At 44.8% G+C, this 25,976-nt stretch overlaps 1 protein-coding gene across 2 annotated transcripts in view; it reads right to left on the minus strand.

Annotated features, from left to right (window-relative positions):
• Positions 1 to 19,659, minus strand: part of PLCB4 (phospholipase C beta 4) — a 350,035-nt gene extending 330,376 nt beyond the window's left edge. The window contains exon 1 of one of the 2 annotated variants that reach the window (XM_058679484.1): positions 19,504 to 19,659. The gene's annotated coding sequence lies outside the window, so the exon portion shown is untranslated. Of the gene's footprint in view, positions 1 to 19,195; positions 19,327 to 19,503 lie in introns of those variants that run through there. The other variant, XM_058679483.1, reaches the window with a different exon arrangement.
• Positions 19,660 to 25,976: the final 6,317 nt, after the last annotated feature.

A 25,976-nucleotide genomic window follows, 5' to 3' on the forward strand; every position in this document is an offset into this window, starting at 1 on the left:
AAAGTCCTCACCTTGGGCATGCCGGGATCCCATGTGGGCGCCGGTTCTGGTCCCAGCAGCCCTGCTTCCCATTCAGCTCCATGCTTGTGGCCTAGCAAAGCAGTGTCGAGGCCGGCCCAAAGCCTTGGGACCCTGCACCCACATGGAAGACCTGGAGGAAGTTCCTGGCTTGGGCTTTGGATCGGCACAGCACCGACCATTGTGGTCACTTGGGGAGTAAATCAATGAACAGAAGATCTTCCTCTTTGTTTCTCCTCCCCTCTATATAGCTGACTTTCCAATAAAAATAAATCTTTAAAAAAAAAGAACCTACCAATTTGTACATACATATACATTGTACTCAGAATCTGAACTCTGTGTATATGTCTATGTGTGTGTAATCTGATGAAGCATAGAAGTTTCCAAGCAGTGCCTGTCAATCCAGTTCCAAGTTGTAGCTACTTCAACCAACCGAACTAGTTTGACAGCTAACCATAGTTCTGTTTCACCCCACTTCAATGACCAAACATTTAACTGAACTGGTAAAGAATGCTACAGTTTGGAAACCTCATTTCTTCTTTCGTATTGGTCATCCTTATCTTCCACAAGGACCAATATCCCTGGCGACCATCATGAGTCAATTCATTAAGCATTTATTGGGTACTTCATATTTGTTGTCACTATGCAGGCAGAAAATTATCAAGTGTGGCAGTTGACAAATTATAAATGCCCTGGAAGCAGTAATACTCACTCGTTCATCATACTGTTGAGCCAATAATTTCTAAATTATTTTCCAGAACAGTAAAATGAGGACATTTCTGCTGCTCTGAATTTCCAGCTGAGGTCTCAATGCTAAACACAACGTGATGTATTCCCACTGCCCCCCAAAAAACATGCTATACAAGCCAAATAAGTTCAGGGGTCACCTGCACAGACCACATAGACAAGAACTTGCCTTCCAAAGGAGTATTCTTCAAAGAATATTATACAGTACCTTCTCCACCAGCTCTGACCTCGAGCCCCCTCCGCCAACATGAAACCAACCAACCTAGTTCGTCAGAATTGCAAACTGGGTAAGCAGGCAACGACAGCCTTGGCAAGAAAGGCCAAGAAATAAGCAGAGGAGTTCTTGAACAGTGTTAGTGTTCAGGTTCAAACTCTGCAGCTTGCCTCTTAGGTGGACATGACAACAATTACACAAGCACATCTCTGCAGAGGAGGACACTGCCAGCTACTTCAAAGGATACATGCAAAGCAAGATGAGAACAGGTGGGATAACACGTCCAAGTTCACCAAGCTTGTCAGGGCAAAGCCAGCACTTCACAAGACACATTTCCATCCAACTGCTAAACTTCCCCCCAGCTGGGGACATAATGGAATTACTGATTTTCACAAGACACTGGAAAAATGGTGGTTTCCATCCCAATACACTTACACTTACACTGTACTTTTAAAAGGTATGTTATACATAAAACATTCAACTATAAAGCAGATCCTTTTCCATCTGGGTAAATGAGTTTCCATCATGATGGCTTTGCTTGATTCCTCAAAAGGTCATGAGGTCAAAAATGTCAATAATAATTTATTCATCATCATCTACAATAACAAATAAGATCATACAATGAACACAATGTTAAAATATCGCCCAAGAAAAGTTTAAAAGAAGGGGCCAGCATGGGGGCATAGCAAGTTAATCCTTTGCCTGAATGTGCTGGCATCCCACATAAGCATAGGTTCTAGTAATGTCTGCTCAGGTTCTTCTTAATGATCTGCTTCCTCCAATCCACTGCCTATCCACACTGACTGCCATCAGGTGGGGTTGCCAATTCAGTTTGCTCATTCATCTCACAGAATATTTAGTACATACCAACTTGCTTGCTGTCTGAAACTGTTTAAAGGAATGTGCTTGATAATTTAGGAAAGATAGAATGATCAGGTTAGACCAATGATTAACAACAAAACATGGAAGTTCTTTTGTTTTTGAAATAACCATTTTGATATGTGAACATATTTTTCTAACTTGAAAAAGGGAATTTATTTTGCATTGGCTTTGTTTACATGCTATTTACTTTTAGTGAGCTTTCTTAAAGGCCAATTTGTTTAAAGGTTGAGATTAGATCACTGCTATGTATCTTTTACTATATTTTTTCTGCTGTAAGCTTCATATACTTCTTTCCCCACCAAGCTAAAAGCCACAGACACAGCCCCACAGACTCAGGTCTCTCTCATTTCGATCCCTCTCTGTACTACGGATCAACCAAGTAGCCTTGAGTCAGCACTCTAATCGCTGGCTTTTCTTACTATCAAAGGGTACAATCATATCTAGGCTGAGGGATTGCTTGGAAAACAAATAATGTGTGTTTATCAAGTGTGCAGCACACCTAAAGGGTACGAGGTTTCTGGGGAGAGGGATTCTGTGGTTGTTTTTTTGCCTTCTCTCAAGGCATCCTGGGAATTCACAGCATTCCACAATATCACAAAGTCAATCCAGCAAGATTCAACAACTATCAAAGACATCATGGCACAGCACTGCATCTATCCCGCTGCACAGCATGGCTGGTGAGCACCTGCAGCCCTCAAATGTGGCCCAGATGGTGCATGTGTCTGGGCAGCCTTCTATCAGAGTCCATCCCTTGCAGAAGGGCACAAGGTGTGACTCTCTTGCAGTTGTATTCCTGGTGTTACATCTCTCTGCCATACAAAGGCTGCTCTCCTCTCTGGGAGGATGGAAACATAGTTTTCTTGAGATATTCCAGACCAGAAACCCTGCTGAGCTATGAGGCACATCTTCCAGGTAATTACTGCCTTCACCTGCCAACAAAGCTCAGAGAACCTTGCTTGGGCAGAAAGTGGAGCATTTACAAAGGTTTCCAAAAGACATCTCTGCTGCTTTTAATCAGTGGTTTCTACCTGGATGTCAGTCTTTATGGAAAACCTGGTGTTCCACCATGTGCATACAATGCAAGTTTAGAAAAGAAAAATTAACATGTTACAGAATCATTTGGAATAGCCTGATGACAGTAGTCCCTTTCAAAACTTTTTATCACACCCAAATTAACCTGAGCCTTTAAATTTCCATCAATCCCTTCCGTAGCCATCCAAGAAAATCCCTGAATGTCACTTCAGACAGACAGAAAGGAACTTTACGCAGCTACTTTGAAATTCTTTCAAATAGAATGAAAAATGGACAGAATGAGGCCAGGCTTACGATTCTCAGAGGACCACAGAGGTCCAGGAAGGCGCTCAATAAAAGTAAAGCCTCTCCATCTGTTTTCCCAAGTGCATCCTGAAGCATTTTCCAAGCAGCTGCAATCACTAAACTGTAATGCTCCTAAATGTTGTCTCATTGAAACGTGAATCATGACATATCTAATAACAAATATCCCCAGCCAACATATCAATACAATAAAAGCTAAAAGGAATTTTCTAACTCGGAAAGATCCCAGGTGTGAAGAAGAGGCTTTCTGGATCATCGTGAATGCTCCAAGTTTGGGGCGGAGGACCTGGTTAGGACTGTCGAAGCCGTAATTCATAAGGTTCAAACCATCACAAATAAAATGTCCTCACCTAATTTTGGAACTCTAAAAGATGTTCTTTCAAAAACAATACACAGCAGTATGTTTTTTTCAGTTAATTACTAACGCTCTTATTTTCTCTATTTGGCATTGATACATTCACGGTCAATTTTGAAAATAAAGTGCTGGGCCCGGCAGCGTGGCCTAGCGGCTAAAGTCCTCGCCTTGAAAGCCCCGGGATCCCATATGGGCGCCGGTTCTAATCCTGGCAGCTCCACTTCCCATCCAGCTCCCTGCTTGTGGCCTGGGAAAGCAGTTGAGGACGGTCCAATGCATTGGGACACTGCACCTGCGTGGGAGACCCGGAAGAGGTTCCAGGTTCCCAGCATCGGATTGGCGCGCATCGGCCCGTTGCGGTTCACTTGGGGAGTGAAACATCAGATGGAAGATCTTCCTCTCTGTCTCTCCTCCTCTCTGTATATCTGGCTGTAATAAAATGAATAAATCTTTAAAAAAAAATAAAAAAAAAAGTCAAGGCTACCAAGAAATAAACACACAGTAGTTTAGATTATTGAGAGTCCTACTTAATAAAATAATCTGATTAAATAAATATTTTCTTCTCCTAAATTTCCAGCCAAGTTCGAAAGAAGAAAAGTACACTGACCCAGGCTTGTAAATGACAAGAAAAATAAGCATAACTTCATTAAAACCAAACTTACAAAAGAGAAAAAAAAGCAATGTGAGCGCATGCCTAGCAGGAATAAGTAATAAATACTTTCAGGGAAATGTCTTCTCTGATTCTACTGATATATTACAATGCAAGCAGAAACCATGAATACAGAGTTTTCAAATCTTTCAGATTGAGCAGTGTGCTATTTTGCAGTAAGCCCTGTAAATAATCCTGGAAGACTTTGTTCCTCTGTTAGAAGTGTAGACACAGCGTCTGCTTATGAAACATGGCACTTCTCTTGCTTATACATCAGATTGCTTTCCTGACTAACCCAATCTGTAAATTTTGCAATAATGGCACTGAGTTATTCATTCATTTGAAAGCCATCATTCTTTTCTCACATGGACCAGATTCTCCCATTTTCAGCAGTCGTGCTGTGGCTAGTTTCCTATCCACAGTAGAACGACTTAAGTTGAGGCTCCCAACCTAGCGTGCTTATGAAGCCAAGGAAGCCTTCGGGGAAATGTCAACCACACCAGGTCTATAAGGCTGTTTAGGAGTATGCCAATGAAAGAGCACCGTTGCAAGGGTGCAGAAAGCATAGGCTTTATCTTCTGTATCTATTTTAATATAGCTCAACCTGCAAGGAACAGAGGTAAAGCTTCATGGTAGAGGCTAGACCATAGATGTCTTGCATTTGGCAAACTATACAAACAGACATGAATCCTGAAAGCAGTAGGAAGCAGTAACCATATTTTAGAGCTGATACTATAATAACAGCTAGTTTGTGGAAATTACTTTAGCTGGGATGGAAGAACAGATTCAAAGGGTAAAGATGTAAACTTATAAAGGAGTTATTTATGCATGTGTCTCTTGCAGGAAGTTATAAACCCCTGAGGCTCACTGCTGGAGTACATACTGCTCACTTAATAACCACAGAATATATGAATGACAGAATGAAGGAGAAAGAGAGGAAGATTGGCCTTAAGAGATTCTCAGAAAAATCAAGGCATCAAACGCTGAGGACAAAAACTGAAGTAGCAACAACAGCACTGTGCACAATTAGACCACAATCAGAGGCAAGCGAAGGTAAGGAATCAACGATGAGCACCTGTGTCACAAATATTCAGAACTTGGGATGAGACACACATCTATTTGAGGCACTTTGACTCGGAAAGGTTCTATAAAATTTCAAGCTCAGGATTTCTTGCAGACGATGGAATGCAATTGGAACTCAGATAAGGTAAGTGGCTGTAAAAGGAGTAGAAGTGAATGACATATCTCAATGAGTTTATAGAATAAGAAAAGTCAAGGGGCCTGGCGGCGTGGCCTAGCGGCTAAAGTCCTCCCCTTGAACGCACCGGGATCCCATATGGGCGCCGGTTCTAATCCCAGCAGCTCCACTTCCCATCCAGCTCCCTGCTTGTGGCCTGGGAAGGCAGTCGAGGACGGCCCAAAGTTTTGGGACCCTGCACCCGCGTGGGAGACCTGGAAGAGGTTCCAGGTTCCCAGCATCGGATCGGCACGCACCGGCCCGTTGCGGTTCACTTGGGGAGTGAATCATCGGACGGAAGATCTTCCTCTCTGTCTCTCCTCCTCTCTGTATATCTGACTTTGTAATAAAAATAAATCTTTTAAAAAAAAAAAAGAAAAGTCAAGGCTATGGAAGAGACCCCCAAAAAAGCAACATTTCAAGAGCTGAGTGGTAGAAGAGCTAAGTAGCAAGCTCTGCCTGGAAAAGATGAACAGAATCAGCAGTGGGAAAGACGGACCTTGGACCAGGAACAAGTCCGCGGGTTCAGCAGCAAAGATGAATTCAATTAATGCAGTTCCTTCGGGTTGGAGAAGTGATGCGATCTGCCCTAAAGTCAGCAACCCCGGGCCCTTCCATAGCCACACCTGCTAATAGCTGGTATCTGACTTTCTTATAGACAAAATTGGGAGGTAAGAAGAGATGAACTCCTTCCAGTAGTTTGATTTTATGATTGTAATCAAGTTTCACTGCTTGTTCATTCAGGACAAGTACAGAAACCAAACAGAGCAGTCTTCACCTATTTAAACAACAGGGCTGGGAAACAAGAGAATAAATGAGCCTGAAACCTAGAGTCTTACTGTCATCCTGAACAAATGAGAAAATAGAGCTTGTTCATTTCTACTCAATGATGCTAATGAATCAGTTAAATTGACTTCTTTGAAGGAAAATTACTGTTAATAACCTTAATTTCCTCCTCATCTCTTCCCCAGGTACCTGACATTTTAGATAAAATATTTTTGTAAAATATTAAAAGCAAAGGAATTCTATCTTGGGTATCCAACTCCATGTTGACAGACTTTATGAATTCCCTCTGTGTCTGCTATCTTCATAAATCTACGTTTCTGGTCCATCAAATAATTACGTAAAGTTTCTCACTCTGTGTATTTCCCAAGAAGCACTACCCACTCCAAAAGGGGCTAACAACTGTTGTTAAAAATGTTACTCAAAGGTCCACCACATAGATTACTAATACCAAGCACATGGCTTTGTGAAATATTCCCAAATTTGATACATATTTCATCACTGTAGCTGCAGTTTTGTTTTCTTTGTTCCCAAATCCAGGCCCCAGGCTTCCTACCCCACCACGACCTTCACCCATGCACAGCTCTGTTCTGCCGTTTGCTCCCCCTCACCTCAGCCAGTCTGTTCTACCTCCTCCTCTTTTCTTCCCTTGACTTCCTTCTGAACTCAGCTAATGAGAGGAATCAGCAAGAACTGGGCAGCGGGGAGGCAAGAGAGGCATATCCCTGCCTCTCTCTCGGTGCAGCCACAAGTGGACTGTATCCCTCCACAGAAGGACACAGTTCTCCTTGTACACCCCTTCCTATCCCTTCTCATAGAGTTGGAAGATTTGCCACTACTCCTAACACTGCCAGGTCTTTCTTCAGCACTGTGCCTGGTTGCTTCCTCCACCTGCCCACACTCCAGAGGATCCTCCTCCAAGACCTGGTTAACACATTCCATCTGCTTTCCAACAGGACCTTGAAGGACGCAGGTTCAAGGGACCGTGCGGTGCCCTTCATTGTGCCTTCCCAGACAATCAAAGACAAGTGTCTGTAAACTGTGAAACACTAACATTTCCCTGAGCAAAACCTAGCATTCACACTTCCTTGACTGTGCAAGTTTTAATGCCAAGGAAATATGACTGAATCCTACCAAGCTTCCACAATTCACAGTGTACTGTAAAAATAAACATGCAAGAAGGCGTACAATCAGAATCTGAATGTCATTGCCAACCAAGCCAGAATTTCTGTTAAAAATGGTTATCTGGAGAAACAGATTAAAAAATTTTAAACCATTTTTGGAAAACAGAAACAATTTTTCATGTTGCTGCCATTACCAACACCAAGAATGACTAACCCTGAGATTGTGATACTTTCAAGTGACTCCAAATCTTTCAAGGGATATCTTGCCATTTTGAAATTAACTAATTATATACTTCCAATGCTTGTAACAGTTATAGTTCTCAAAGCCGCCACTTCCAAAAGAAATTAGAAAACAGGGACCCAGATTTTCTGCATTTTCCCCCAAATCTCTCCAAATGAAAACATTTTACTGTTTCTAATCTATATAAATTTTGTCTATAAATAATGTCTAAAATGTATGGAAAATGAGCTTCAGGTATCTCTGAAATAAAGCTCAAAAAGCAGCAAGAAAGGAATGGGCCTTTGGCAGGGCTGTGACACAGTTTGGGATGTCTGCCTCCTCTATGTAGGCAGTGACTGGACTTGAGTCTCAGCTGCAACCCCCATTTCAACCGCCTGATAATGCACATGTGCCCTGGGAAGCAGCAGCTCCTAGGCTCCCTTCATCCCTAGGCTCCTAGGATCCCTTCATCAAATCCTCAAGGTCAAGTACTTGGGTTAAATTTTCCACAAGCTTTTTAAAGTACCTGTGTCTTTGACTCATCTAATTCTCTGTGTAGAAAGTAAAAGTGACTCTTAATGATGAGGTAGAGGAGCAGGTGTTATGGTCTAGAAGTTAGGATCCTGGCGATGATGCTCACTTCCCATATCAGCAGAGTGACTGAGTTCGATTCCCAGTTTCATCTCCTGGTTCCAGATTCCTGCCACTGCAGACCCTAGGAGCACCAGATGACGACTTCTCCATTTAGGTCCCTGCCACTCATCACGGAGGCTTGAAATGGGAAGCTCCTGGATTTGACCTCTCCAAGGCCTGGCTCTTGCAGGCTCTGGGGCCTCTGCAGATACCAAAATCCAAAGATGCCAGAGTGCCTTACATAAAATGACAGAGAATTGCACATATTCTCTGCATATCCTCCTGCATACCTCAAATCATCCTTAATTACTTGCAGTAATACTACATAAATGCTACGTCAATCACTGTTGTACTGAAATGTTTAGGGTATGGACATCAGAACAAAACTCTGTACACACTCAGCACAGATACATGCTTTTCCTGAGTATTTCTGGCATGCTGTTGGTTGAATCCTTGGCTACACAATCACTAGCTGAAGAACTTCAAGATACCAAGAGTTGCCCCTGTTTAAAAATCTAAAACTACATATACACCTGGAAAGATTTTGTAGAATGGGATTACCTTACCTGTCCCAGGTCAATGTCAGTCTCTACTCTGCCTATGTCACCTGTGTAGCACTTCATATCTCAGCAGAGCCTAGGTGCTGAGAGCGGTCTAGAGTTTTATCGCCAACCAAACTGACCAGAGAGTAGATTTTCAAGTCCGTTTCTTGAAGACATCTCTACCTTAAAGAGTTTTTACATTGTCCTCTTAACTGATCAATTCTTCATACTTAGGTGTTGCATTTCCATAATAATTTTAAAGACAAAGTCTGTTTCTGGATTCGCTTCCTGGTACACTGTAACTGAAATCTAATAAAATCAGAATGGCAGGCAATGTAACATTGTTGGGCATTTTTCAATTAGAGGCTATACCAGCTGCATAATTTGAAGCTGCACAAGAAAGAAATTTCACGGGGACCTATTTCATCAACGGCATTTCAAGAGAGTGCTCTCTTCAAATTTGAAACACGCATACCTTTTTGGTTAAATGGCTCTGTTTCTAGGAATTCAGCTTCAAGAAATCTTCACACATTACAAGAAGACTTGCGAACAAAAATCTTCAATCCTTCTGTTTGTAACAGTGCAAAGGGAAAATGATTAAATAAAGTCTGGTATAGCCACACGACCAAATTTTACACAAAATTAGTAACAATAAGATACTGATATATACTCTATGTTATAGCGCTAAGGAGACAAAAGCACATCACAGAAAAAATGTTCATGGTGTGATCCAGTGTATACAGTAAGGAAAATAAATGGAATGCAATTTTGTATGAAAATGCATAGAAAAGGGAGCAGAGAGGCACTCTAAGGGGTTGCCAATAAGTATATCTGGCGGTGGGTGTCATAGAAAAAGGAACTTTACCTTTTTGTTTCTCTATTTCTGCATTGTCATTTCAGGTAGAATATAGTAAATGATCACTGAAAAAGCTTTGACATCATTGAAAATTGGGAACAAAATGGGAAGAAGTTCAAGAGAGGCTTGGCAACTTTCGACAGCATATCCTACAGACAAGGGACATGCCTGTCTCAAACAGCCCGCATTTGCATTCGATACAGCAAGCTTGCTTATCTAATAGGAATGAACATAGACAAACAAGGGCTGTTAAGTAGCCTGCACCTTGAAACACTAACCTGCAGAAACAGATCTACATTCTAGGGGGGCCAGGACAAACATGGTAACTTCTAAACAGCAGGGAGGACATCTCGCGACTCCTCAGAATTCACACCAGCGATGCAGGCAGGAGAACTCCACGCCCCATCAAAGAAATACCTACTTCTCTAGACTCAGCTGTTCTTATTTTCAAGGTATACCATAACGTAGAAGAAAACCCCCACTCTACACGTCTCGACTTCGTACATATGCTAACATCGTGGGAAAATCGGGGAAGAAAACACAGATTCTATGTTCTCAATTTTAGCACATGTGCTGCAGAAGCAAACACAGGATCTATGATTTCAAAACCTGAAATCAATGCATGATGGACACAAATGACCATAACACTTCTGTAAGAAACTGAACAGGAAAAAAAAAAATAAAATAAAACCACTGGTATTTTCTAGTACAAAGTGTTTCCAAGCACTTAACAGTTGACAGAAGGATCAAAATGGGAGCTTTCCACTGAAGTGTTTAGCTTGTTCACATCATAGGCTGACACATTTGTTTTTATTCTCATTATTTATTTCCAGGCTTTTTTAAATGAGGAGGTTGCACACTTGAAATAGATCTGGATTCCCTGCTTCTCCCAAAAACACAGAGATGGTGGCAACACTGAGCCCCGGGATGCCCAGGGAGGAAGGCCATCTGTCCCATGAGGCCACCACAGCTCCCTGCAGAGGCGCCTCAGGGCTCCTGGACAGACACACGGCAGCATGCGCAAAGGTCTCTTACATCCAGTGAACCACACTCACACAAGGTCCTTATCCAGCTTCTGTAACACAACATCCTCAAGGAAACCATGGGCAACTTCAGGGTCACACAGTCCTTCCAGGAAAGTTAGCTTGTTTTTAGGATACCCCAGGGTTGCAATTGCCACCTCCCTGCCTCAGACTTCTGGTCACGTAACTGCAGAAATGAAAGTGTTGGGATCTTTAGGTTCTCCTTTTCTTTGTGATACAAGATTAAGTTGTAGAATAAGAATTGTAGCAGGAACTTCTATAGTTTTTAGGTAAAACAAATGGCAAAATTATCCTTAGAAACACCCACTTGACCAGGACGTAAAAAGTCTGAGCCAGAGTTTGACTGTTTCTGTATAAATAAAGCAGACAGCTTTCCTGCATTGTCCATTATGATCACGAAATCCTAGTGGTCCATTTCTTTCCTCTTTACGCCTCATCCACGAACTCAGCTGGAGCTGGACTCCGGCATGAAAGCACCAACAGGTAGATGAGGACATATGGTTTTATCCTTCATTTTTTTTTTTATTTGAAACTCAGAGTTGCAGAGAGTGTGCGAGAGAGTCCAAATGCTCCCAACAGCCAGGATTGTACCAGGCCAACATCCAGTGCCTGGGACTCCATTCAGGTCACCTATAGGGGTGGGCACAGGAACCCAAGCACCTGCGCCATCTTCTACTGCTTTCCCAGGCACATTGGCAGGCAGCTGCACGAAAAGTGAAAAGCAGCCAGCACACAAAAGGGTACTGTATAGGATGCTGGTCTCACAGGGGTAGGCTTTACATGCCATGCCAAAACACTGGCCCTATCAATTCCACATTTCAATACCTTGTTCGCTTAACCCAGTCACTTAAAATAATGGTCGCAAAACCTTTTACTCTAATAAACCTTTTTGCAGCATGATCCATTTATTTTATTTTTATAAATTTTATTTATAAAACACAAGAGCGAGAGAGCAACTGTTCACTCTGCGAATGCACACTAAGGTAGCGGCCAGGGCTGAGCCACAGCCAGGAGCCAGATCAGTCCAGATCTCCCACACCATGTCAGGAATCCAATCACTGAAGCCACCCCCACTGCTTCCCAGGGTCTGCATCAAAAGGATGCAGGGAGGAGCCAGAAAACCAAACTCAAACACTCAGAGCTAGGAGTGTCTTAACCACTGGGCTAAACATGCCACCCCAGCACACACACAGCATTTCTTTTCTTTAACTTTTTTTTTTTATTAGAAAGACAGATATACAGAGAGGAGGGGAGACAGAGAAGATCTTCTATCCACTGCTTTATTCTCCAAATGGCCACAACAGACGAAGGTGAGCCAATCTGAAACCAGGAGCCAGGAGCTTCTTCCAGGTCTCCTACCTGGGTGCAGGGTCTCAAGGCTTCGGGCTGTCCTCGATTGCTTTCCCAGGCCACAAGCAGGGAGCTGGATGGGAAGCAGGGCCGCTAGGATTAGAAACAGCAGCCATATGGGATCCCGGCACGTGCAAGGCGAGGACTTCAGTCATTAGGCTACCACGCCGGGCCCAGCCCATAACCTTTCAAAGGCAGGTAACATAATATAGCATTTAAAAGTTGGCATTCTAGTGTCAGCCTCCCTGGCTACAAATCTCTAAGTCCCTCAGGTGATTAATATCTAAACTGAAGACACTGTTAGACTACTAGGAAGGGGTATTAACTGAAGTGGCATATTTGGAGTGCCCTACCAGTGGTGTATTTTAAATGTTCTACAACTGTCATGTTTTATTTGCTTTCTTTTGTAGTCCTTAACTACATAATGCAGAAAAGTTGCATGCCTCACTGCAGCACTGTGGGAAATCAGGAGTCATGACGGTTCTTTGTAAACATCAGTGCTCCCCTTCCCAAGTTTTTTTAACAGTGGCGTCTCCTTCCAGGCCTTCCTAAAAATGCTCACTTGGAGGCATTGGGGCCCTGGGGAAAGCAAACGCATCACTGTGCTATATTTCGAAACTTCATGGTCACAAAATTTTTCGATTGCTAGGGTTGAGCTAATGTGTGGGCACACTTACCCTAATACTGTCAGGGTTAGGCAAGTCCAGAAGATCTGGTAATTCCCCTTGGGGTTACTGGAATTTTCTGTACTTATAAGGGAGCATAGCAAGTGTCCTTTATAAATGTTACAGACATTTTTACATGGCACACAATAACTGTGCCTGTTTGTAAGACATATTGTGGAGTTTTTTTTTCCTTAAGACTTGTTTCTTTTTATTGGAAAGTCAGATTTACAGAGAGCAGAGACAAAGATCTCCATTCGCTGGTTCACTCCACAAGTGGCCACAATGGCCGATATGAAGCCAGGAGTTTCCTCCAGGTCTCCCAAGCAGGTGCAGGGTCCCAAGGCCTTAGGCCATCCTCTACTACTTTCCCAGGCCACAAGCAGAGAGCTGGAGGGGATACGAACCGGTGCCCATATGGGATCCCAGCCCATGCAAGGTGAGGATTTAACCAGCAGACTACTACACCAGGCCCCCACAACCCCCAGTTTCAACACAGCTTTGCAATGTACAGTGATCACGAATAAGTAGTTAGCATATCTACCACCTCGTCTATAATTTCTTTGTGGTATAGGCACTCAAAGCTCGCTCTTCCAGCTATCTTGAAATAAACATGTTATTGCTAAGTATAGTCTCCATACTGCAACAGAACACTAGAATTTTTTTCACACTGTCTCTAACTTTGGACCTGTTGTCAAACTATTCTCTCTCCCCTTTACGATTCTTGGCTTCTAGTAACCACCATTTTCATCATGCTTCAGGCAGGTGCACGCCATTTGCTCCATTGACAGCAAACCAGAGTACAACAATAACACTCCTCTAGTAATAGGAGGAGAAGGGGCAAAAGTGCTTATATCAACAGCAGCAACATAGTACCTCGAATCTGTTACAACACAGTCACCTCAATCCTGTATGGTTATGCTTCTCGTTGTACAGGTGGGGCCACTGATGTTCAGAATTGGTCCAACACCAATGAGGACCACTGTCAGAACCAAGTTTGTGGAGAGGTCACTGTGGTGTAGTGTGTTAAACTGCCATTTTTGATGCCAGCCTCCTGGATCACAGTGTCAGTTTGAGTCCCAGTAGCTTCACTTCTGATCCAGCATCCTGCTAATTCACCAGGGAAGGCAGCAGAAGATGGCCTCAGTGCTTGGTTCCCTAGCAGGCATGCTGGAGACCTGGACAGATAGCTGGACTTCCAACTTCAGTACGGTCCAGGTCTAGCTGTCATGAGCATTGGGGAGGGAGCAGGGAAATGGGAGTTCTCTTTCTCATCCATCTATATATCTTTTCTGCCATTCTGACTTTCAAATAAACAAATAATCCCTTTAAAAGTTGAGCTTAGGTCTGTTTAATTCCAATGCCAGATCATCTCCACAAGTCAGCATTGTTGAAAGCAAATCCACAGTACAGGCTCCCACCAAGGCCCCCAGGCCCCAGCTTTGGAAGGACACATTGCTATAACGGACGTTCTCCACCTTGTGTCAGTCATGAACCTCTCCTTTGCAGTCAGGTGAGTTCTATTGACCCTCTTATTTTATTTAAGAGGCAGAAAGAGAGAGAGACACAAAACATTGACCCATTGGTTCACTCCTTAAATGCTTAGCAACAGGCAGGCCTGGGCCAGAGCCTGGAGGCAGGGGCAGAGAACTCAAGGTCTCCCATGCGCCTGCAACGACCCAATCATGTGAGCCATCGCTGCTCCTCCCAGCGTCTGCATTAGCAGGAACCGAGTAGAGCTGGATTTGGGCATCACACCCAGGTGCTCCGATAAGCAATGCAGGCATCTTAAATACAGTCAGCAATCAGGCCAAAACACCTGACACAGCCTAAATATTTTTAAATAGATGAAGTGAAATCTATAAAAGTACAAAGGGAGTCAGTTACATTGAAATATACTTATCTCAGTAATAGCTTTAAAGGACATGTATGGAAATACAGAGATAGATAGATAGATAGATAGATAGATAGATAGATAGATAACAACCTATTAATATCTAGAAGCACTTATCTAATTGTCACTTGGAAGTAAGTGAAAACTGAGATGGAATTCATTTGTCAGCTACACCTGCAGTCATGCTCAGACCTCAGTGGGGTGGTGTGAAGGAGAGATGGGGAGTTATCAAATCTAAGCTCAGTGGTCTGCAACCTCTTTGCTCTGGATGAGCTGCTTAGAACTAATTGCTTCCAGTTACGTTTGTCTTCCTGTTTCTAAGGAAATGGCTACTTCAATTTATTCATGTCAGAGAGCTGAAAACATCCTCTAATTGCTAAGGAGCAAAAGCACGCTTTAGAAGGTCACTGTGTCTTAAAGCAATGATCTACCCAGACCAGGTAGCTTCGGCAGCTAGGGGTGGAATTTCCCAGGCCTTGGAACACCAACGGATGGTGGACGAGGAATTGTTAAGCAGAATGCCAATCAAAGGGGGAAAACCACTCTACTCTGTGGTCACGTGGTGTTCAGCACTCGCACCAGAAGTTCATGAACCAGGGAGCAAGAGAGTCATTCAGAGAAAAGATTTCTGATCGATGTCACTTTCAACAATTCTGATGCCATAAAGTGAAGGAAGCAAAAAAAATGCATGGAGTTCCTGCAGGAAACATAAAAGCTGCTGGCCATTCACTTCTTCAACACGAGGACCCCTGGCTGAGATGTGAGCCATACAGCACTAGGATTCTCATCTCAAAGTACTTGGGTTATACCTTCTGCCTAGGATAAACACCCAAAGGCATGAGGTTCCAGCCACACTCTGGGGTACGGAGGCAGCTGTTGCAATCCAGTGAAATGGGCTTACAAACAATAGTGATTCTGGGACGATTTGCTGGGTAGGGGAAACATCCTCATTCTAACAAAGATATTTTACGCAAACTTCTCATTCACCCACTCAGGAATGTGTTCTAGTCGGTCAGCTAAAGAAACGTAGCCTCTGGGAGCAGGCAGAGCAGGTGACTGCTCACATCCCATATTGGAATTCCTGGGGCCAACACTGGGTTCTGCTCCCATTCTGGCTCCCTGCTCTGTCCCGGCAACATGCCAAGCAGCAGGTGACAGCTCAAGCAGTGAGGTCCCAGCTCCTGCCTTCTGCTCCCTCAGCCTGTCCCAGCCTTTAAGACACCTGAATGGTAAACCAGCAAATCAGAGCTGTGTCTCTCTTTTTCTGCCTCTTTTTAAAATACTCTATTATTTATCTATGGACATATTTGAAGGGTGGAAAGACAGAGAAAAGAAGACACACACACACACACACACACACACACACCCCTTCCCATTTGCTGGTTTACTTCCCAACTGACCATAACAGCCATCGCTGTGGCAAGCTACAGCCAGCAGCCAGATACAATCATCTCCCACATGAGCGACAGGAACCCAAGTACATGGAACATCATACACTGTCTCCCAAGCACATGAGTGGAAAGTTAGTTTAAAAGCAGAGGAGCCGGGACCATCCCCAGAGGTGTCAACCTGCTATGCCTCACAAATAAATCACTTAAAAAAAAAAAAAGAATCAAACTCCAAACATGCAAACCCATTTTTATCTTTCTAAACGTGGAACGAAGAAAACGTGGAATGCTCAATGTTGAGAAACAAGCGACGTCCTTACAGACACGGTTCATATCTGGGCACCTATGGACGATGCACCGTACCACCCGTCAGTGAGGAAAAGCCCCATTTCCGTCCAGTCCACTTGACAGACTTGAAGTTCACAGCACGCAGTGAAAGCAGCCTTTGACAACCTCACTGTGGACAGGAAATACCCAGAGTGATCATTTAAGCATCTGCACCAGTCCTTGACCTCATTCTGCACATCAAACGCACAGGTTCTTGGTTGTGCAGGGATTCGGTGTGATAGACAGTTTATTAAAAACCTGGGTCATCCGTGCTAACAAACATGCGATTTCATCCTCACTTTAAAGTGATCACAAATGACAATAATTTGGTTACAATCTGCTGAATAACTTGAGGTGTCAACAAATATTTATACTTTCCTGAAAACATCTGAGTTCATTGTTGACAGTTTTTAAGAACATGAAAAATACTGCATCACCTAAGGGTTCTGATCCAGAAAGGTAACATTGATTCACAAAATCACATTTGAAAAATTTTTTAAAGTGATCATTTCTGATACGTATTTTTAAATAATCTGAGAAAAAAGTTCATTGATTCTGACTGTGGAGTTTTACTGACTACATCTGAAAAACAGGGAATGAAAATTCAGACTGTAAACCCAGAAGGCAATTTCCCTTACAGCACATCCTTTCACAAATCAGCACACCAATGTGATCCCACACAAGGAAAACGACACAGCAGCCTTGAAGTCCAAGCTTACCTGCAGGGTGGGACAGGGATGTATTCTGAGCAAGTATTTAGTCATCATTTTAATTTGAATAAATCAAAACCCAAAATGGATTTCATAGTATCCCACCAAAATACCATGTTCGCTGAGATTGCCAAATGTTACTGCTCCATGCTACAAAATCAGCAACACACATTCATCTAAAGACAATTTGATATGCTCTTGGGAGAAATAATATATATTTTTAAATATATAAAATCTAATAATTATAATATATATATATATATCTGGGCTAGCAGCAGTGATTGGTCTTTGCAAGGGAATGAAATACTTCAGAAGTGATGGCAACTTTCAGTTCTGCAAAAGCCTTTTGGTAACACTACATATTTTTTCCAACTTCCACCTTTCATTATCTTATAAGCTAAAGCTATACTGCAGCAGGATGCCAGGACACCCAGGCAGCATCACATAGAGAATTTTCCCAAAGAATATTTCAGAATAAAGCTCTTCCGTGTAGGCGTACGTTTGTAAAATAAAGGTAGAATTTTTCTGACAAATGTTAATGTGCACCTAGTGATCAAACTGAGTCTTAGAAAGTCTGTTTTGACAGCTACTCAGAGACTAGCATTGTCATCAGCAATTTAATTCCCAGCTGGCTGGTGATGCCATTAAAGCTACATCAGAACTAAGTTGAGACGGTTCAACAATGACACGGCGGTGGGAAGGAGTCTCAGGCCTCTAACACCAAGTACCTTTAGATGGGTTGTGATACGTTCCACTGGACGGGTTCTAAAAGCAAGAGTCTCCGATGCATACAAATGCCAATAAAAACTGCCCTGGATTTTTATGAAAACAGGTGTTCTCCCAAGACACAATCACTTACTCAACTTCTACCGTCCCCAAAATAAATAAATAAATAAAATGACACAACAGATCAATACAACCGCTGAAAAATACGCACGTGTCCTATGAAAAACACAGCAGTCTCGATTACATAACACAGACAGTCAGGGATTACACCACATGCCCCTGCCGCGCTCAAGTTTTGATCTTTCTATGATTCCATAACTTAGGTCACTGAGGTTTGAAGAGTGCACAACCCCAGCTCTCTGCTCAACCGGCACTAACAGGGGACAGTTGGAAATGCACATCCAGAGTTTTCCTATATTCAGGAGTCCACTTTCTTCAAACCCCTTGGAGACTCCCCAGGTAAAGTCATTTGTTGTTTTTCCTGGTCGTGTTTACTTTATGAATTTGAATTTTCTTTAAAGCAGAAATGGAATTCCATTTGCAGATGCTACATAGATGCCTATGCCTGCATGACATTACTGTCAACTGAACAGAATTGATTATTTAGCAGCTATCTGCACACACCCTTAACTTAAATTTATAAACCACAATATATCATATTTCTGGTCATGAAAAAAAAGGGTGTGGGGGGGGCAATCTGCCATGGATGTTTTGGCCAAAATTAAATTTCTAATAGGTGCTTTAGCACAATGGCTAGAATCAGCTCAGGAGTTTGTTTTACAAATGTTAGAACATAGTGATCTCTCAGCTCCATCCTATTTATGCAAAAATAGTGAGCGTTAGCATCTCTCTAGAAAAGCAGCTCATGATTCTAGATAAAGTTGCACTTGGACACACTTAAAACTGGCGAACTCCATATTTCTGCTTTGCTTCAGTAGTCTTCCAAAGTCTACACTCAGAAGAACTGCGCTAGATAGACAAGGTCTAATTGGCTAAGGAAAAAAAAAAAGCAACTTTAGCATTCTGGAAATAAAGCAATCTTTAATGTCCTCCAGGTAAAGGATTTTTTTAGAAAGCCGAAACACAGTTGTTTTGAGGTGGAGAGAGTCCATTACGTCTACGATGCCCCCAGAAGGGGTAAGAAGAGCACACACATTTACATGCATTGCACGGTGCCAACTATTTCCAAACAAAATAATCATATACACGTCGAGCCGAGCTATTTCTAGCCCAGAAGCCGACACAGGTCTGGATAGAGAGTCTGAGGAAATTCAAGAGGCGATTACTTGAGAAGAAGGTGGTAGCGAAGGCCCCTGCCTTCCGTGCTCGCTGGGCGCCGGGCGCCTAGCACCCCGCACCTGCACCGGCTCCCCGGCAGGGCATCCGGGTGCGCGCGCGCGCACGTCCGGGACGCACCCTCCGAAAGCAAACAAGCCCCGCGCGCGAGCCGGGACAGGCAGGAGCATCCTCAGGCGGGACCCGTAATGCCTTCTCTCCTACCTGTCACTTTGCCTGGAACCGCTGCCGGGGATGCGGCCGCTACCGCCGTCGCCGCAGCCGCCACCACCGCCTCCGGGAGACCCGGGGTGTGCGCGCGCGAGTGTGCGTGCGTGTGTGTGTGTGTGAGAGAGGAGAGATCGATCTTGTTTGCGGTGCAGCTCACTAACTGCTCCCGGCGCCACCAACCCCCTCCCGCCATAAAGAGCGGCCGCCGAGCCCCCTCCCAGCGCGCCCCAGTCCCGCCCTCCCGCCTGCCTCCGCCCCCCCACTTCCCCGGCCTCCCCGCCTCCCCGCCGCGCGGTCCTTACCTCAGCCGCGGGCGCTCCGGGGTCTCCGCGGTCCTTCCCAGGCCAGCCCACGGAGCAACCTCGGTCCGCTCCGCCGGCCGGCCGCCGGGCTCTGCGTGTTCCCGGCTCCGGGCCGGCCGCCCCTCCGTGGCCCGCGGATCTCTCTTCCCCAGCCCCCGAGTCTTCCCTCCTCCTCCTCCTCGCCTCCCGGCTCCAGAGCCCGAGCTGTCGCCTCGCAGCCCCAACCTGCCCAGGCTACGGAGCATGCCCAGTGCGGCGCGCCCGGGCTGGGCTGGGGGTGGGCAGGGGCCGGGCAGGCCGCCGGCTGCCGGGAGCCTGCAGGGCGGAGAGGGGGCGCGGGCGGGCAGGCGCTCAGCCTCGCGGGCCGGTGGAGGGGCAGCGCCTGGGCGAGGTGGGTGGGGCTGCCAGGCCAGCCGCGTGGCTACGCGCTCCTCAGGGGTCTCGCCGGCGGCCGGCCGCAGCACGTGCGCCACGCCCGGGGGTCGGGGTGCGCTCCTAGCGGCGGCGCTGGGCGCGAAATCCAGGTGGGAAAGGAGCAGGAGCACCTCCTTGGCTGAAAGTCTGGCAGCCCGCTAGGAACCGCGAGCTGGAGTGGGGGGTTCGGGGTCCAGACTGGCGGAAACTGGTGCCACCAAGCCTCTGGCTCAGATAGGGTGCTTATTGTTTACGTTTGTTTAACCAACACTTCAAGCCCTTGCAAAGCATCAGACACCGCTGTAAATGCTGTTTATTCATTTAATCTGTGAAGCCGCCTTCCAAAGCAAGCACTACTATATTAGTTCTTTTATTGACCCACGAAGAGATTAAGTGGTTCCCAAAAGTCTTCTTCCAAGTGCAATCTCAGCTATGCAAACCACCACCCCTCCCCAAACTTTGGTCCCTGCGATGCTGAGGCGCTGCTCCAGGCAGTGCGGGGCACTCTATCGCCCGACAGCGACCCTCCCACGGAGTGCCTCCTAGCTACACTCACACTTAGACCCAAAGGGCATTCAGCCTAGCATCACCCTTTGTGTGGACCCTGGCAAACAGCTGCTCCAGGACTCCCAGAGGGCTCCTATCCCCCACCCCCACGCCACTCCACCTTCTGCTCCCAGCTGGCCGCCACCAAAACCCGGAGACGACGTGGCACCTGCGCACTGGGGACTGGGGCCCGTGCTCTCGCCGCTGAACTGGGCATGCTCAGCCGCTGGAGCAGGTCGGAATGGCCTGGAGGAAAGCAGGCTGGGGAGCGAGCTGAGTGGAAGAAGCGGAGGGGAGATAGTGTGCCAACAGCAGTGCAGGCTCTGGGGGGCAAGGCCGTTTGGAGAGGTGGAAGGCCATTTCCAGGAGGGACTGAGAGGGGAGGACAACCATCCAAAGTTTGCACGCAGAGCATCCTTAAAGGAGCAAGGGCGGAGAGCACACTGACCACCACCCAGTGCAACTGTGAACAGCGATTTCAGCTGTGCTCTGGGAAAACCTCCTCAGCAGCTGATCCAAGAAAAATATCTCATTCCAAATTTCCATGCGAGAGTGGAAAGTAAAAACAGAGCCCAGGGGACAGCTGGTGGCAGGGGGGGGGGGTGGAGGAGGAGGGTACCTTCACAGTGCAGAGTTCAAAATGATGCCAGGGTTGTAAAAAAAAAAAGTGCTTTTCAGATTGCAGTGGGTGCACAGATGGCCTGGGGCTCCGGTTAGAGTACAGATTTTAGTGTAGCAAGGCTGGGATGGGACCAGAGCATCTGCACCTCTGATTGGTTCCATGCCAGGTTGATGTTCTTTAACTTGGACTTGGAGCAGCCGGAGATTCAACCCGTTTTCTAAGTCTATGTATGAGAATGCAAATGCTCATAAATGTTCAGCAGTTTGCCCCAGGTCATGAGGCCACTAACAAGCAGCCAAGTTGACGCTCGGCTGGCTGTGTTCCTATATGCATCCGGCATAGTCTGCAGGTGGATGGGCTGGAAGGCAAGAGCCACGTGTCTTGATGATTTTTAACAGTAGAACTTAATATGGTACAAAAATGCTCCCAAATACACTGTATCGGTGAGCTTTGCTGTGTAACAAGCCACACCCAAATGCAATCACCTTAAATAGTAATTCTTAGACGGCTCACAATTCTATGAAGCATCCTTTGTTCAAGGTGGGAGCTCCTGGTTCCCAGTAACAAAGGAAGAGCAGCCCAAGTCAGGATCATCTCTCATACTACGTTGGCTAAGGTTCTTCTGCGCAAGGAAAGCCACGAGGCCATGTCCAGGTTCTGAACTTCACTTTTGGTGGGAGCTGACACAAAACAAAGTGGCAGCTTCTGGAAAACCAACCCCATGCCACCAGATTACTCAGTTTCAGAGATCAATTCCAGCTCTCATTGCATACACTGGTAAAATAGATCCCTGCCGTCTTTTCTTGTTGCTGTAACATCTTCAATTTAACATTTACTCTATTAAACTGCCATTTATTCAACAAATAGTTTTGAAAAGCTAACATTCTTTGCCCACCAAGGATGTAAGGTCAACAACAGACAGTCATTGCCACTACCAGAGATGCAAAATAACATACCAACAATGCAAGACCAGTGATGGGCATTGGGCAAGTCAGTTACTACACACCCCCTGGGGGTCCAAGTCCCAGCTCTGCCTCTGATTTGAGCTTCCTTCTAACGTGCACAGGTGATGATGGCTCAGGTATATGGGTCCATGCCACCCACCTGGGAGACACAAATGGAGTTCCAAGGCAAAGCCCTGGATGGCGTAAGCAGTGAACCACCAGATGGAAATCTCTTTTTTTCCCTCTCTCTCCCTCTCTGCCTTGCAACTAAAATGAAAATAGATAAATAAAAAAAATTGAATGTAAAGACACTTCAGAAACTCTATGAAAATGGATTTAAATAACTCATTTATTTTTTCAAAGATTTATTTTTTTATTGGTAAGTTAGATGTACAGAGAGGAGGAGAGACAGAGAGGAAGATCTTTCGTCCAATGGTTACTCCCCAAGCGGCCGCAGTGGTCAGAGCTGAGCTGATCTGAAGCCAGGAACCAGGAGCCTCTTCTGGGTCTCCCACACAGGTGCAGGGTCCCAAGGCTTTGGGCCAAATGGGATCCCAGTGCATGCAAGGCAAGGTCTTTAGCCGCTAGGCTACCATCCTGGGCCTGGTATATGGTATTTTTATGGTATTCATTTTCATTCTCATAAACTCTTTTGAAGCGTCATCTTGTATAACACTAAGTGATACTAAGAATCACCATGAGAAAGAAAACGAAAAGATGTCTTGGGATGGACTAGAGATGACTGTTTTCACTAGGACTCAGTTTGCAACATTTGAGTGTTGACAGAATGAAAAAAAAAAACTACGCATACGTGGGGAACAGTGTTTCCAATAGAGGGGCAGCCTAAACTCTAACATTGACCAGGCTTGGCATAATCAAGGAACAGATTAACAGGCCAGAGATGAGCAGCACTGGGGTCACAGTGGCCTTAGGGATTGTTAGGGTTAGAAAAGGACATTAGGCTTTAGACTATGTGTGATGTGAGTCCATTAGAAGATATAGGAAGGGCTCAATTGGCTAATTCTTACCTCTGTTTGGGTGTTTATCCCCCATATCCCTAATGGGGGCTGGTTTATGTCCTGGCTGCTCCACTTCCCATCCAGCTCCCTGCTTGTGCCCTGGGAAAGCAATCGAGGATGACCCCAAGACTTGGGACCCTGTCCCCCTGTAGGAGACCCAGCAAAAGCTCCTGGCTCCTGGCTTCGGATCAGCTCACCTCCAGCTGTTGCAGCCACTTGGGGAGTGAACAAGCAGATGGAAGATTTTTCTCTTCTGTCTCTTTTTTTTTCTGTAAATCTGTCTGTCCAAGAAAAATAAATAAGTCTCTTAAAAAAAAGTGGAGCTTAGCAACATTCCGCAGTGTGCAACCGGAGAAGGAAAATGGAGGCAAACTGCCTATTGTAGCCAGGCTGCAAGGTTGGCAAGGGAGGGAGGCAGGTAAGGTAACTCGTGGACCCAATTATTGTGACAGTTTTCTCTAGAATTTGGATCCCTGAATGAGTCTGGGCTCAGCTGCTGACTCCAATAATCAAGTCCCTGGCAACATCTTGTTATGTAAATGAGCATTCGCCACAACAAAGGCTTGAGACAAACCACCAAGGCAGCTATTTCCCTTACTTGGACTTTCATGAAGTCTTATTTGGTGTTACTCTGGCCTAAGAAGAAAGGGAGACAGTAACAATGAGGACCTTAAGGTTAATAGTCTCAACTGGATTAGCAAGAGACCACATTGTATCCCTTAGAAGAAGGGCGGTTCATCTCCTGTCCCCATTTAAAGTGACACATTAGTCACGGCTTCCACCCAGCTCCTTACACGCTGACCTTTTGGAAAGGAAGAGATCAGGTCTGGCCTAATTGTGCAGTTGCCTTCGTTAGAGCCATAGTTTTCTAGAAGGTGGGCAACGCGCGAGCAGGTCTAACATGGGCCGCCTCTGCCCCAAAGTATTCCCTCCCTAACCTTGTGCCTTGTTTAATGGCATGCTGTGGAACTACAACTTCCTCTTTAGAGGTACTGAAAACTGAAGAAAATAATAAAATAAGGCAAATTGCCCATGGTTGAACTCACATAGACAACGTAACACTGAGGTGTGTGTTAAATCAATTGTCGCTTGGGGTATGGAAGAAGAATAGAAAGAGAAATACAATGGAGACATTCATCCCATTCCATTCCAAACTACTTGCTGAAGAACAGACCTTGAGTGAGCCTACTTAGCATAGGGCTAGACTGCACAGGTTCAAACATGCTCTATGATGGTCGTTGTTGCTTCGGTATAAAGTAGACACATGAAACAAACAAACAAAAAATCTGAAGTAAGAGCCCAAGTAATGCTCTCTTACATAAACACTTATGTGACCATCACCTACATAGAAAGTTCCTGAATATGTGCCCTTTCGCAGTCATTACCCCTCCCTATACTCAGACACACCACCACCACCATCACCACACCAGTCAAACTATTCTTACACCACAGAATGGCTTTCCATTGGTGTAGGACTTCATACATGAGACCAGAGACAAAATATTTCTGGCTTCTTTTGCTGATAATGCCTGTGATCCTTAATAGTACTCATGTCTGTTGTTCTTCCCTCTTATGCTGAAGTATGTCATTACAGAAACATAATAAAATCTGTTTTCCCATCTGTTGCGATGGCAAAATATTGAGCTTTCTTTCTTTTTTCTTTCTTTCTTTCTTTCAAGTATATTTGAGGAGCTGGTGCTGTAGTATAGCAAGCTAAATATCTACCTGGTGTTGGCATCCTATATGGGTTTCAGGTTCATATCCTACTGCTGTATACTGATCCAGCTCCCTGCTTATGGCTTGTGAAAGCAGTGGAGGATGACTCAAGGCCTTGGGTCCCTGTACCCACATTGGAGACCTGGAAGAAGCTTCTGGTTCCTGGCTTCAGATCAGTCCATCTCTGGCCACTGTGGCCATTTAACGAGCGAACCAGAGGATGGGTGCTCTCTCTGACTCGCCTTCTGCCTGTGAATCTGCCTCCAAATTAGAATAAATAAAATTTTAATGTGCATTTGAAGGCCCCTGAAAGTCTACTATGCAACTATGTTACTTCTTTGTAAGTTTCATATTACCAGCACAATGCAGCTTACTGAGGACTTAAAACTTCGTTTAATGGATTGTTTTGTGAGAATAAAGGTTATTGTGTGTCATGGGAAAGTAAATTCTAAGTGTTTTATGAAGAAGCACAAACAAATTATGACAGCTCTGAAATTAAAAAGAAAGGATTTTTCTGGAGTAAATTTTTCCAACAAATTATTTTTCAGATGTCGAAACATTCCCTTGAAATGGAAGAAATATGTGCTGTTATAAAAGTCGGAAGCTTCAAAAACTGTGCATCAGAATTTAACCTATGGGACATGATTTACCAATCAGTGCACTGTTCCTGCTTAGCTAATGTTTATGACAAGATTTCACAGACTGAAACGAGAGTACACAGAAATAGTACATGCTACTCAATGAGACTGCTCAACTTCTGGCATGATTGCATGATTCTATGGGTTCTTCCAGCCTTTACATATGAATTCACAGTCCTGTAAATACAATGATTTTTTTTCCCTTACTGTTGCTGCTAATGCTGCAACAAGATTAGAAAAAAAATCCATTAACTTACAATAGAAATATTAGTTGTACACCACAAGACTTAAAATTCTTTCCCTCGCTGCCTCTGTGTGGTTGGAATCACAAAAGTCCGATTCAGTTAAATTTATAATTCCTCTATGCCTCAGGAAGCCAAATCTTTTACCTACTCAAAACAATTTCTGAGGGCCCAGCACGATATCCTAGCAGCTAAAATCCTTGCCCTAAATGCGCCAGAATCCCAAATAGGCACTGGTTCTAATTCCAACAGTTCTGCTTCCCTTCTAGCTCCCTGCTTGGGGCCTGGGAAAGCAGTTGAGGATGGCCCAAGGTGTTGGGACCCTGTACCTG

This window comes from Ochotona princeps, chromosome 22 (assembly GCF_030435755.1).
Source record: "Ochotona princeps isolate mOchPri1 chromosome 22, mOchPri1.hap1, whole genome shotgun sequence".
NCBI lineage: Eukaryota > Metazoa > Chordata > Mammalia > Lagomorpha > Ochotonidae > Ochotona > Ochotona princeps.